This window comes from Notamacropus eugenii, chromosome 3 (genome assembly GCF_028372415.1).
Source record: "Notamacropus eugenii isolate mMacEug1 chromosome 3, mMacEug1.pri_v2, whole genome shotgun sequence".
In the NCBI taxonomy this organism is placed as follows: Eukaryota; Metazoa; Chordata; class Mammalia; order Diprotodontia; family Macropodidae; genus Notamacropus; species Notamacropus eugenii.
Window position 1 is genome coordinate 460,669,866 of NC_092874.1, and position 13,196 is coordinate 460,683,061.

The 13,196-nt window shown below is 38.5% G+C and overlaps 1 long non-coding RNA gene across 1 annotated transcript in view; it reads left to right on the forward strand.

The window, feature by feature from the left end:
- The first annotated feature begins 838 nt into the window (after nucleotides 1-838).
- The window catches only part of LOC140531762 (uncharacterized), a 37,027-nt gene continuing 24,669 nt past the window's right edge, over nucleotides 839-13,196 (forward strand). The window contains exon 1 of the long non-coding RNA XR_011976427.1: nucleotides 839-967. This is a non-coding gene — a long non-coding RNA (uncharacterized lncRNA). The remainder of the gene's footprint in view (nucleotides 968-13,196) is intronic.

A 13,196-nucleotide genomic window follows, 5' to 3' on the forward strand; every position in this document is an offset into this window, starting at 1 on the left:
TTTCAACTGGGAAAGAGAAAAGCGAGGTTTCTCTAAAGGGTTCTATTACACTGATTTTTGCTTCTTCTCCATTACCTTTTGCAGTTTTCTCATGCAGATCCAAGTCGTCTGAGTAACTGATTCTTAAAAGTGGGAGCTGCCTTTAAACATAGAGGCTCAGCAGAGGACATTTTAAAAAACAGTGTTTCTTTCAAGGTTTTAGAGGAAAGGCAAAATGTGGGACTTTTGTTCTAATATGGGGCCCCAGAAATAGTTGTGGATATATAAAAATTAAAGTAAGGGGAAAGGGAAGAGAAAGGAGGAAAGCTTCAGCTGAAGTTCTCCTATCTCTAAGTGCCATCTCCTTTAATATTATTTTCAGCACAAAGTACAGATTCCTCCTGTCTGACATCCAAAGTTCTTCACAAGCCAGCCCCTTCTTATCTGTCTGGTTTCCTTAGACTTTACTTCCCTTCTCTCACTTGATGGTTCGGTTGTATCAGCCAACTTTCTTTTCCTCACACATGATGCTCTATCTTCCACCTCTTTGCCTTTACGCTGTTTCCCAGGCTTGCAATGCTGTGTCCTCACTCCTACCTATCAGTTTCACTGCTTTTCTTTAAAACTGAGTTCTACCTTCTACAACAAGACACCTTGCCTAGCTCCTCCAGTTGCTAAGGCTTTCCCCTTTACACTTAACTTCAGGGATGTTCTGGTGAGTGTTTAATAATCATATCTCAAAAAAAAAAAAAGATTACTCATGGCACACTTTAAGTTTAATATGAATCATTAACATTTTCTCTGTCACTTTCCAGTCTTTTGATTCTTTTGGTTGATTAGTCACATCTGACTCTTCATGATCCCATTTGGGTTTTTTTTTTTTTGCAAAGATATTGAAGTCATTTTCCTTTTCCTTCTCCAACTCATTTTGCAGATGAGAAAACTGAAGCAAGGAGGATTAAGTGACTTGACCAGGATCGCACAGCTAGTAAGTGTCTGGGTCTAGAAATCAATAGATTAATAAATCAAACTCAATTTGTAGTTCGCTGATTTCCCCAATATAATTCACACTGAAAATTTAACACTTGACTCTCTCAATGGTTCTGTTGACTCCTGAATGCCCTGGAGTTTGTATTTACTTTGCATGTATAAGTAGATAAAATCTTTATTATTAGAATGTAAGATTCTTAAGGGTGGAAACTGCTTTCGACTTAGTGTCCCTAGTAAGTATTTAATAAATACTTATTATTTTTGCCACCTATGTGGAACGACATCCCCAAATTCCCAGGGTGGTTCTAGCCTTGGAGGCATTGATCTTGTTGGCCTGATTTCATGATCAGCTAGAATACTTCTCTCAATGTTTATCTGTGCAACAGTGTTAGGTTTTGCTGAAAATCAATTAAGTAACCAAGAAAACTAATTCCTCTTTCTATTTACTTTGAACCTACTTGAATCTCACTGAGATGATCCCAGAGTCTCCTGAAGGGAGACCAATTTCCCTTTGAAGATCTTAGTTAAAGAAATTCTAGTGTTTATTGCTCTAACTGGATGTAGAATTCCCTAAAATAGACTTAATGAAATTTACATATCAATCATTTTTCAATTGGTTCCCTAAACTCCATGGGACAAAGGCCTACAGGCTTAAAAGCAATATTCTATCCCTATTGTTATGTGGTTATAACTCATGGAACGCTGAAGTTTCTGAGGAATTTATGTGTATCCGTCCGAGCACAATGGAGAGGAATAAGATAGGGGAGAGCAATCTTTAATACATAACGAATTAGAAATTACAAAGAGCCATAATAAAGGTTATTTTCAAAGAAACACAAGATTGAAGAGGGAGCTGGCTTGGTCCCCTGGTGAGTGCTAGGGAAAACTTATATGCAAACTTCATATTCCATTTGAAATGTTAGCAAAGAGTGAGGAAAGTCCCCAGCAGGTTGGTGGATATGTAGTGATGAACTTACAGTAGGCAAGGATGGATGGGATACAACCTGCATCACTAGAGGGATTAGTCACATATTATAGATCCATTTAAATATTTTAGTGTGATATAATATTTAAATCTTCAGATTCTTGTTGCTGTGATTAGCTGGCCTTCTGGGACTCTCTTGCTTTTCTTAACAAGTTCAGTATCTGACTTATAGTCTTTATCTCCAGCCAAATCCCTGCCTTCATACATCAGGTCTTTGATAAATATGTTGCCATCCCCCCCAAACACTCTGACCTACCAGATTTCTCAGTTTCCATGACCTACAGCTTCATTCCGTCCTGGCCATCCATAGGGCTAGTTAATCTGTTAATTCTCACCCTCACCTATAATTGTACCATCTTCATGGTTTTGAAACCTGAAATTTCTTTCTCTGGTTATAATCATATCTTTCCATATTTTCTTCCGTGTTACTCTTCTTACACTTGTTCTATCTTGCTATAAACTCTAAGCACTTCATTCATTAATGTTCTCTGAGTCTTTCACCCTACTTTTGGCTTCATTTATTTCTCTTCACAATCCGAATGCTATTGTCAATGAGGTCAGCTATATGAAAGTGAGAGAGAATGAGAGAGAGAGAGAGAGAGAGAGAGAGAGAGAGAGAGAGAGAGAGAGAGAGAGAGAGAGAGAGAGAGAAGAGAAAGAGAAAGAGAAAGAGAGAGAGAGAGAGAAGGGGGGGAGGGAGGGAGGGAGAGGGAGAGAGAATATTACAGAGCATAAGTAGGAAAGTTTTACCTTGGCCAGAAGAGTCTTCTACTCATAGAGACTAAAGTAAAAGAGGAGAGAATGGGTGGGCTTCATCCTCTCACTCTTCATGCTCGTTCCTTTATCATCTTTCACTTACCCTATTTCTTCTTACTCCCAAACTACTAACCTCAACTGAAAGAAAATATACCACGGTGTTGACTGAATACTCCACAACTTTGTGTTAATTACTCTGAACTGGACCCTCACTGCTGTCAGGCAGTGCTTTTATTCCTCCTTGGTTTCCTCTTTAGGAAATTTAGCTGCCTTAATTTCTTATTTTTTCTTTTCAAATCCTGAATCCCACTCTTAATCCTCCCTTCCAATAGGCTTGCCTGCTACTTTACATGGAAAATCACATTGCCAAGAAGTCCTTTCTCTCTCATTCTGTACCTCAAAACTCCTCAAAAATCTCACTCATTCTGTCTTCCTTTGCTTTAGTCCCTCTGGATTATTGGTGGGCCTTCTTGCCAAGGATAAGTCTTCTATTTATGACTCATTATGTTCTTCCTCCCCTCCTCACTCTCTCTCTATCTGTCTGTCTCATCCCCCTCCTACTCCCAATCTTTCATACTTCCTGACTGTTGCTCAGCTTACAAAAATGTTCAGCCCTGGTTCATCCTTACAAGAAATCTTAAAAATAGAAAAGCATGATAGAACCAAGGTTGGTGGGGTTGTGGGGAAATAGGCACTCAAAAACCTTGTTGCTGGGAATGCAAACAATGGATCATACCTTTTGGACTAAAAAAATTTTATTGCCAGGACTATATCCTAAAGCATCATAAAGAGGACCTCTCTCTACAAAAATATTCATAGTCTTACTATCTGTAATAGTGAAAAAAAAACCACTCCAAAAAACAAACCTGGAAACGTACCATATATTCTGCAGTTACAGAATGGTTTTCTGAATTATGGTATATTAATTTATTGGAATACTATGAGGTCTTGGGCATGTATTTATATATCAATTTTATAAATATTTTATTAATTTTTAGATATTTATATATTAATTATATTTATAAAATATATTTATTTTTATAATTTATACCATATTTTAACATATTATTTAGATGTTTGTATTTATATTATATTTATAATATTAAATATATAGTTATTGGATATATTTATATATCTAAATAGAGGATAGTTATATCATATTTATAACATACAGAAATATGAAGAAAGATTAAGAATGAAAAGAGACGATTTAGAGCAAAATCAGCGGATATTGACTATCACTGTACAAATAGAGGCAGCGTAATGACTTGGCCTATAACTTTCTATACTTTGCCACTATGACTCAGCTGCCCCCTCACTCTGGAACATTCAGAGCTTAAGAGCTTCTCTCCCTAGAACATCCATTTTATAGATGGACCCAAGCCAGCCATGTTTCATTCTGCTAGCTGTGCTTCTGATTCTCCAGATTTAACCACTATGCCCAAGTATGGGTGTCTCTCTCTTTGTCCATCTTTGTTCTGTATATTATATTATGGTATTGCATTATATTATATTGCATTATATTATATTAATTATATTATTGTTATATTATATTAATTATATGTTATATCTTATGTCATATCATATTATGTGATATGATATTATGTTATGTTATATTATGCTCTATTAGATTATATTGATTATTGTTTATAATCCAAAAATTTAAAAAAATAACACTGTGATTGCCATCCTCTCAAACTGTCATCTTCTATCTTTCCTATATCTTAGTGCCAATCCCCTAGACAGGATTGTCTACAATAGTGCCTTCACTTCTTCACTACTTAGTTATATCTCAGCTTCTTAATCTAGCTGCTAACCTCAACACTCTTTTGAAATTGGTTTCTCCAAGATTATGGATTCTCTCAAATGCCATATATGAAGACTTTTTTATTGCTTTGTCTTCCTTGACCTCTCTGCAGTTTTTGATTGTATAGACCACAACCTCCTTTTGGGTTCTCTCTCCTCCCTTGGCTTTGGCAACTCTGTTCTCTCCTGACTCTCTTGCCCACATTAATAACTGCTTCTTAGACTTCTTTGCTAGATCTTTATCGAATTCACACACTCTCAGTGGGGATGTCTTTTAAGGTTCTTAGTTTTGTTTTAAAAAAGAATAATTTCTGTCTAGGTGATTTCATCTGCTCCCATTGCTTTGATTATCACCTCTTGGCAAATGACTCCGAAATCTATATGTTGGGTCCTAATATCTCTCTTGAGGTACAGTCCCACATTGCTTATTGCTGACTAAAAATCTCCTAACTCACCATATCGACATGTTCAAACCAGCAGTTGTTGACTTGCATTGAATTAAATGTAAATGTGTTGGACAGAATGTCATGTGACATATAAAATTCCTATCCCCAGAGATAAAGAGGGTCAATATGTACTTAACTGTCATCTGAGATAATGTTATAAACCAATGGTTAAAGTAATCTCATCCAACCACAGAGAGGCAGTGCGATGCAGTGGATAGACCTTAGGGCTCTCCATCTCCCATCAGTAGCTCTGCTTGAATTGACTCCACAAGAATATCATGGCTCCCACTGCAAAAGATGATCACCTGAAATCAGTTCTCCATGTAGATTGACTCAGTTTTTGATATTCAACGCCTTCTTAACTCCTTTCTTTGTCTGTCTTGGCTGATTGAAAGTCTGGAAGGTAGAGAAATAAACTCCTTCCAAAACCTTCCTTTACAGAAGACTCAGAATTTTCCAGGTAACTCTCCATTTTCCATCAGTGGATCTGCTTCATTGCTAGTCCACTGAATGTCTTGCCCCTATGGCAGGTATCCCTTAGAGTTTCTCTTTTAAACTTCCTTTTGTGCATTGTCTTCTCTCATTAGATTGTAGGCTCCTTGAGGGCAGTGACTGTTTTCTTATTTTTTTTAAAATTGTATCCTAAGTCTTAAAAGCACAGTGCCTGGCACATAGTAGGGATTTAAGGGGAAATAAGGAGGAAATAAACATTTATATAGTGTCTATTACATACTAGGTACTGTGCTCTTACACATGTTATCTTATTTCATCCTCACAAAAATCCTGCAAGGTAGATACTGTAATTATCTCCATTTTTCAGCTGAGGAAGCTGAAGCACACAAGATTAAATGATTTGTTCAGGATCCCACAGCTAGTGGGACTAACTAACTCCAGTCCTAATTCTCTATTCACTCTACCACCATTGAATTGAATATATTGAGAATCAGAAAGATCTAGGTTCATATCTTGCTTCTGACATACTGATGTATACTGGCTCTGTGACCCTGTGCAATTCATGTAACCTCTCAGTGCAGCACCTCTCTTAAGACATTGCAGAGAAGGTGAAGATCTGCATTGTTAGATGAAATTTCCTAACCCAAAGCTCTCTAGAAGAAATTAAAATTTGTTTAAATTGCATTATCTATCTCCAAAACTTGGAATGAATTCAATCCTTATCCTTGCCTCATGGAGCCCTTCATTTTCTTTAAGACCCATTTTCACATGGAGCAACTAAGTGGTGCAGTGGATAGAGCCATGCCCTGGACAACAAAACAAAACAGGCGCTTCATTCTACTTGAAATCTTTCCCGATCTCCCACCTGCTGGTGTCCCCCAGCCCTTAATCTGCCCTGTATTTAACTACTTGGAATTAATTACCTTGATGTTTATGCTGTCTTTGTTTTTATATGTACTTATTGTCTCCCCCATTATAAAGTGAACTCCCTGTGGGAAAAGGTGGTTTCATTCTTTGTACTTGGATCTCTAGCACCTTGGACAGTGTCTGGTACAGGTAGGCTCTTACCAAACAATTGCTGGCTGATTGATTGTTTGATGTTGTAGAGGACTTTCTGTTCTTGTATGAGCTACACTTGATGATGTCTGGGGTTCCTTCAACCACCTGTACTCTTAAATTTTATGATTCTTATTTTGAAATTACTTTCAGAATCAGTTGCAAGCCGGACAAGCAAATCAGTCCTGTTGCTTCATTGGCAGATCTCATTCCTGACCCCAAAGCATGTGACACAGCTTTGATTCTCTGCCATATTTACTGGACCAGTGTCAGGAAGGCTGGTGGATATCCCCATACATCAAAGGACTTACAAACTTCAGAAAATGTCTCTACTATGTTTATTTTGGAGTCATTTGGCCTTCAATGAGGAACGAAAGCGAACAGTTCAGTGTTTGGTGATGATGATGATAATGATGATGACTCAGAGTAAGGGGAGGCTGAATATGTTTCAGGGGAGTCAACTGGAAGTAATGATTTGATTTATCTTTATAGAGATGCTGCTGGGGCATCTTATTTCTGGCTACAAAGGAAAGACTTCAGGTAGAAAAAACCTTTTTGAGGAAAGTTGGCACTGAGTCGCTGGCTCTATGTTCCTCTGAGGCCAAGAAACTTTAGAAGCATAATTACAGCATTAGTATGAGAATGCTAATACTTCCTTATTTTTATCCCTTCATCTCATAGAGGGTTTTTGTTCCCTTGGAAATAGCCTTGGTACCTGAGGCAGTGAAGTAGTGCATAAGAGGGGAATGAATGAGGTAAAGCCTCTTATCCGATACAGTCAATCTGGCAGCAGCTAAGCTATGGATGGAATGGAAAATCCACTGCTTGACCACTTGAAATAATCCCTAACATTTTTAATACCACTTTATCATTTTCAAAGTGCTTTTGCATATACATGGCAGGGGCTCCAAATCCTCTCCTTTCCTTGGTTGGGTTCTGTTCTGTCCCACCACTTACCCTTTTGGAGGTCATTTATGGAGCAACATTGGAGTTATTTGAAGAATGCAGCCTGGGAAGTGGGAGAGGAATTCAGGAGATAGGAGAGAACTGTTTCCCTGAGCTCTGAGATCCAGTGGGGCGGTTGGGAGCTGTTAGTAATAAGAGATATAGCATTTCCTTGGGGAGATAGGAGAAAAATGGCATCAACTCCCTGTCATTGCTCATGAGATTGAAGAAAGATATTCAGAGATTCCTAGGCCCTCTACCCCTTCTCCTAATAGACCAAATGTGTAAATCTGGGAATAGTGCAACATAGTGGGAAGCACTGGATTTGGAACCTGAAGACTCCTGCTTTGTCCCTTACTCTCTGTATGGCCTTGGACTCAATCTCTCTAGGTCTCAGTTTCCTTATCTGTAAAATGAGGAGGTTGAACTTTTATCCTTAAGGTCTCTTTTAGTTCTAAATCTATGACTTTATACCTATTTACATAAGAAAGCTTAAAAGTAACAGAAAAGCACCTTTACTGAACCTTAAAAGAAATACCTTAATAGAGGCAACTTGGCACAGTAAATGGAGTTCTAGACTCTAGCACTCTAGAATAGGGAGATCTGGCTTCAAAATCTATCTTGAACATCTATTAGGGGTGAGTTGCCTAACTGCTCAGACTCTCAGTTTGAAATGGAGATAACTGTTTCACTATCTACCTCAAAGGGTTGTGAAGAAAAAACCAAATCAAACCTTAAAGTACTGTGCCTTTGGAAATTAATATTATTTTTTTATCTTATGCAGTCCAGGTAGACGAGCTGGTCTTCTAGGAAAGGGGAGGCATGCCACCTTCTGTAAGAGATCTGAAATGTAGACCACAGTGAGCGAGGCTACAAATGACAGAGATGCTGGTGACAGGACCACTACCTTTTGGAAGCAGAGGAAGAGGATAATGGAAGGTAGCATTAATAGGAAATAGTGACCAATAGTGACACGCACTAGGAGAATAGGAGAGACAAGCAGATGGCACAGATAGAGGAGCCATGGAGGGGAGCACCAATGTAGAACAGCAAGCCTTGACAGCCTCCAAATAGAACCTCCCTGCCAAGGTAGTACTCTAAGTCATGGAGAAGCCCTACAGAGTAGGGGGATGGTTACTCTTTGGTAGGAAGGGTATTCTATCTTTCCATAGGATCTCCTCTGAGTCCTCTGTCTATGAAATTGTAGATAAAACTATTCCCTAAAACTCATTCCTTAAACTCATTACTTAAAAAACCCTAATTCTTTAAAAACTCAGCTAAAGCACTATCTTCTACAAGACGCCTTTCTTGATCCATTCAGTTGCTTTTGCCCTCCTCCCTCCCAACCTATCTTGTATTTAGCCTTTTTTCATTTATTTGTTTTTATTCTCTTTATATTCAGTCTGCATATATTTATATATACCTTTGTTGTTTCCTTCATTAGAATGTACTTTATGAGTATGGATTGTTTCATTCATTTATATCCTGATAGCCTAACATGGTGCTAGACACATAGCAGGCACTTAACAAATGTTTGTTGATTGACTGATTGGTTGTGGAAGTTCTTAAATGCTAGGCTGGGTATATTTTATTATTGAGGTAATAGGAAATTATTGATTATTCATGATGAATATGTTAATGTGCATGCCTTAGGAAGCTTATATTAGCAGTTTCCTGAAGATTGGAGAGAGAACAATTAATATTGATTGTTAAAAAAATTCTATTAGTTGCAAAAATTGATAGTGGTGGAGTTGGTGGTGGCCTAAATAAAGTCTGTAGATTATTTTTGGATTTCATTTTCAACAGTCTGTCTTCAAAAGTGGATGATCTTCAAGCCTATCTACCCCAAGCATGTGAAGACTTCTCCCCATGGAAAGGACAGATAAGAATCATTTGTTCCAACAACCATGAAGGCAGCTGAAGCAGGCACTGTGGAGGACTTAGAACTTGGTTAGACATGGGAGACACCAAGGTCATTCACTGTATCATCCTGATTTTTGTTTTGCCACTGGACTTCGGTGATTGAAGATAGAGTGAGACTGACAACTGTGTAACTGCCTCACTAAAATCCAATGAACTCATGAGTCAAGACATCACCCATGATGTCATTGGTCCTTTTTGAAAATGCAAGATGACCTCCACCACCACCACCACCACCAGAGCCACCATCACCACCACTACCACCATCACCACCACCACCACCACAGTCACCATCACCACCACCACCACCAGCATGACCACCACCACCACGACTACGACCACGACCACTACCACCACCACCACCACCAACAACAACAATAACAACATGGAATCACACAATTTAAGAGTTGGAAGGGATCTTGGAGTTCCACTCCTACCTCTCCCTTACTCATCTCTGATAGGTATGATTCATTTGTTTAGGAGAACATTTTTAAAAAAATTATTTATTTATTTGTTTTCAATTTTCATCAATCACTTCCATAAGTTTTAAATTTTTTGCCCCTCCCTCCCTGAGGTTTCATGCAATCTTATATGGGCTCTACACATACATTCTTATTAAACACATTTTCACATTAGTCATGTAGCACAGAAAATTAAAATTAATGGGAGAAAGCATGAGTAAAACTAAACAAAACCAAACATAACAAAATAGAATGCAGTCTGCTGCATTCTGAATTTCAGCTCCATAGTTCTTTCTTTTTTTCCCCATAGAAATTTATTTATTTTCAGTTTTCAAAATATACTTCCACAAAATTTTGAATTTCAAATTTTCTCCACATCATCTCCCTACCCCTACCCCAGGACAGTATGTATTCTGATTGTCCTTTCCTTCAATCTGCCCTCCCTTCTATCACCCCACACCCTTTATCCCCTTCCCTTCCATTTTCTTGTAGGATAAGATAGACTTCTATACCCCATTGCCTATATATCTTATATCCGAGTTGCATGTAAAAACAACCTCTAACACTCATTTTTAAAGCTTTGAGTTCCACATTCTCTTCCTTCCCCCTCCCCACTCACCCTCATTGAGAAGGCAAACACTTCAAAATAGGTTATACATGTGAGGTCATGCAAAACACTTCTTTAACAATGATGTTGTGAAAGACTAACTATATTTCCCTCTATCCTGTCCTGCCCACCATTTATTCAATTTTCTCATTTGGCTAGACTCTCTCCTAAAGTGTTTGCTTCCAATTACCCTTTCCCCCAATCTGCCATGCCTTCTATTATTCCCCCCTCTCTTATCTGCTTCCCCCCTGCTTTCCTATAGGGTAAGATAAACTTCCATACCCAATTTAGTGTACATGTTATTCCCTCCTGAAGCCAAATCCAATGAAAGTAAGACTCACTTATTCCCTCTTACCTTCCCCTTCTTCCTTTCCATTGTAAAAGCTTTTTCTTGCCTCTTTTATGTGAGATGATTTATTACATTCTACCTCTCCCTTTCATTCTCCTAGTATATTTCTCTCAACCCTTAATTTTATTTTTTAGATATCTTCCCTTCATATTCAGCTCCTTCCAACTATCCAAATACTGAGAAAGGTCTCATGAGTTACAAATATCATCTTTCCATGTAGGAATGTAAACAGTTTAACTTTAATAAGTCCCTTATGGTTTCGCTTTCCTGTTTATCTTTTCATGCTTTTCTTGATTCTTGTATTTGAAAATCAAATTTTCTATTCTATTCTATTCTGGTCTTTTCAATAAGAATACTTGGAAGTCTTCCATTTCATTGAAGTTCCATTTTTTTCCCCCTGAAGTATTACACTCAGCTTTGCTGAGTAGGCAGTTCTTGGTTTTAATCCTATCTCCTTTGATTTCTGGAATATCATATTCAAAGCCTTTCAGTTCCTTAGTGTAGAAGCTGCTAAATGCTGTTATCCTGATTGTGTTTCTACAATACCTGAATTATTTTTTTCTGACTGCTTGTAGTATTTTCTCCTTGACCTGAGAATTCTGAAACTTGGTTACAGCATTCCTAGGAGTGAATGACAGGCTTATGACAATGTGATTGCCACTTACAGGAAAATGCCATGCAACCATCATCAGTGCCTATGCTCCCAGCATGACGAACCCTGATGAGATCAAAGAAAAATTTTATGAAGACCTAGAGACCCTTATCATCAATGTGCCAAAAGAGGACAAGCTTATATTCTGGGTGACTTTAATGCTAGAGTAGGGTCAGACTACCAGTCTTGGCAGAAAGTCCTAGGGAGGAATTGAGTTGGAAACAGCAACAACAATGGTCATTTACTGCTCAAGACTTGTGTATCTCATGACCTCATCACCAACACTGTTTTCCATTTACCTAAACGCAATGAAACCTCATGGATGTACCCTGGCAGCAAATATTGGCATCTAATAGACTATGTGATTGTAAGGAGAAGAAACAGACAAATGTGAGACTGTGAAAAGCAGTGTGTGGTGCAGAATGCTGGATGGATCATAGACTTATCCTTTCCAAGCTAAATATTCACATTCATCAAAAGCACCTCCCCCAGGGCAAAATGACTACCAGAAGAATTACTGTCAACAAATTAGAGTTCTTCTCTGAGCTTGAACAGGAAGGTATGAACACAGGCAGAAAGAAATACTGTCCCTGCCCTCAAGGAACTTATATTCTAATGGTGGAGGTGAGAGAGAGAGACAACACACAAAAGAGAGAGGAAATGGTGCAAGGCAGAGAATAAAGATACCTACCTCAGGATCATGGGGAATCAGAAAATCAGGAACAAGACTGGAAAGGAAGAAGGAGGAGGGCACCAAACATACTGCCTGCTGCATGGGGTCATTCAGAATACCCTTGGTGATAAAAATAGATTGAGCATGCTTGTGTCAGCACTTACACTCTCACTACATGAGGTAGGAGATAAGTATCCTGAAAGAGTTAAACAAGTCCCTAGAGTGCCTCATTTACTGGAGGAGAAAACAATTCTGAGGGACAATCCAGCTGTCTTTTGGACTTGTCCTTGCCCTTTCTCTCTCCTTTCTTTATATGACCTGTCTATCTTCTCCTCCTGTTAATCAGGACTGATCCTGGATGAAATAACCATTTACATCATAATAAATATAGCCCTTCTAATACTACCTCATTACATCCTCATAGTAACCTTAAGATGTTGGTTTCTTAAAGACGAGGTAATCAAGGCAGAAGAGTTGGGATTTCTCCATGGTTACACAGTGAATAGAATGTTGAAGATAGGATTTAAATCTAGGGCTTACCTGATTCTAGGCCCATGGAGGTTACCCCTCAATAATCACAATTTAAAAAGTGGACCTTTGATACTTAAGCCATTCCATGGTCACCTGTGACATTTCTCTAGTAAGGGTGAACAAGATCACAGACTAAAGGATACCAGATCCAAAGCTGGAAGAGAAGGTGTCATGGTAGCATGCAGGACTTGGAATCAGGAGAGTTCAAACTGTACCTTAGTCCCTTATTAACTGTGTGACCCTGGGCAAGTCACTTAACCTCTTTGTACCTCAGTTTCCTCATCAGCAAAAATAAAGATGTTGGACTTGATGATATCTATGCTCCCTCCTAGCTCTAGAACCATGATCCATCCAGTCCATCTCCTTCATTTTACAGACCAGGAACCGAAACCCAGACAGGACGAGTAATTTGCCTAGGCTCACACAGGTGACATATATTAAAGGTAGTACTTGAAATCAGTTCTGATGACTTCAAAGTCATTGGTGTGCTGAAGCCCAGAGGCAAGGGAGGCTTAGGGCATGGGTAATGAGGTTGGATTCAGAAGACTTCCCCATTTTTTGGCCTATATTTGTTTATTCCCCATCTC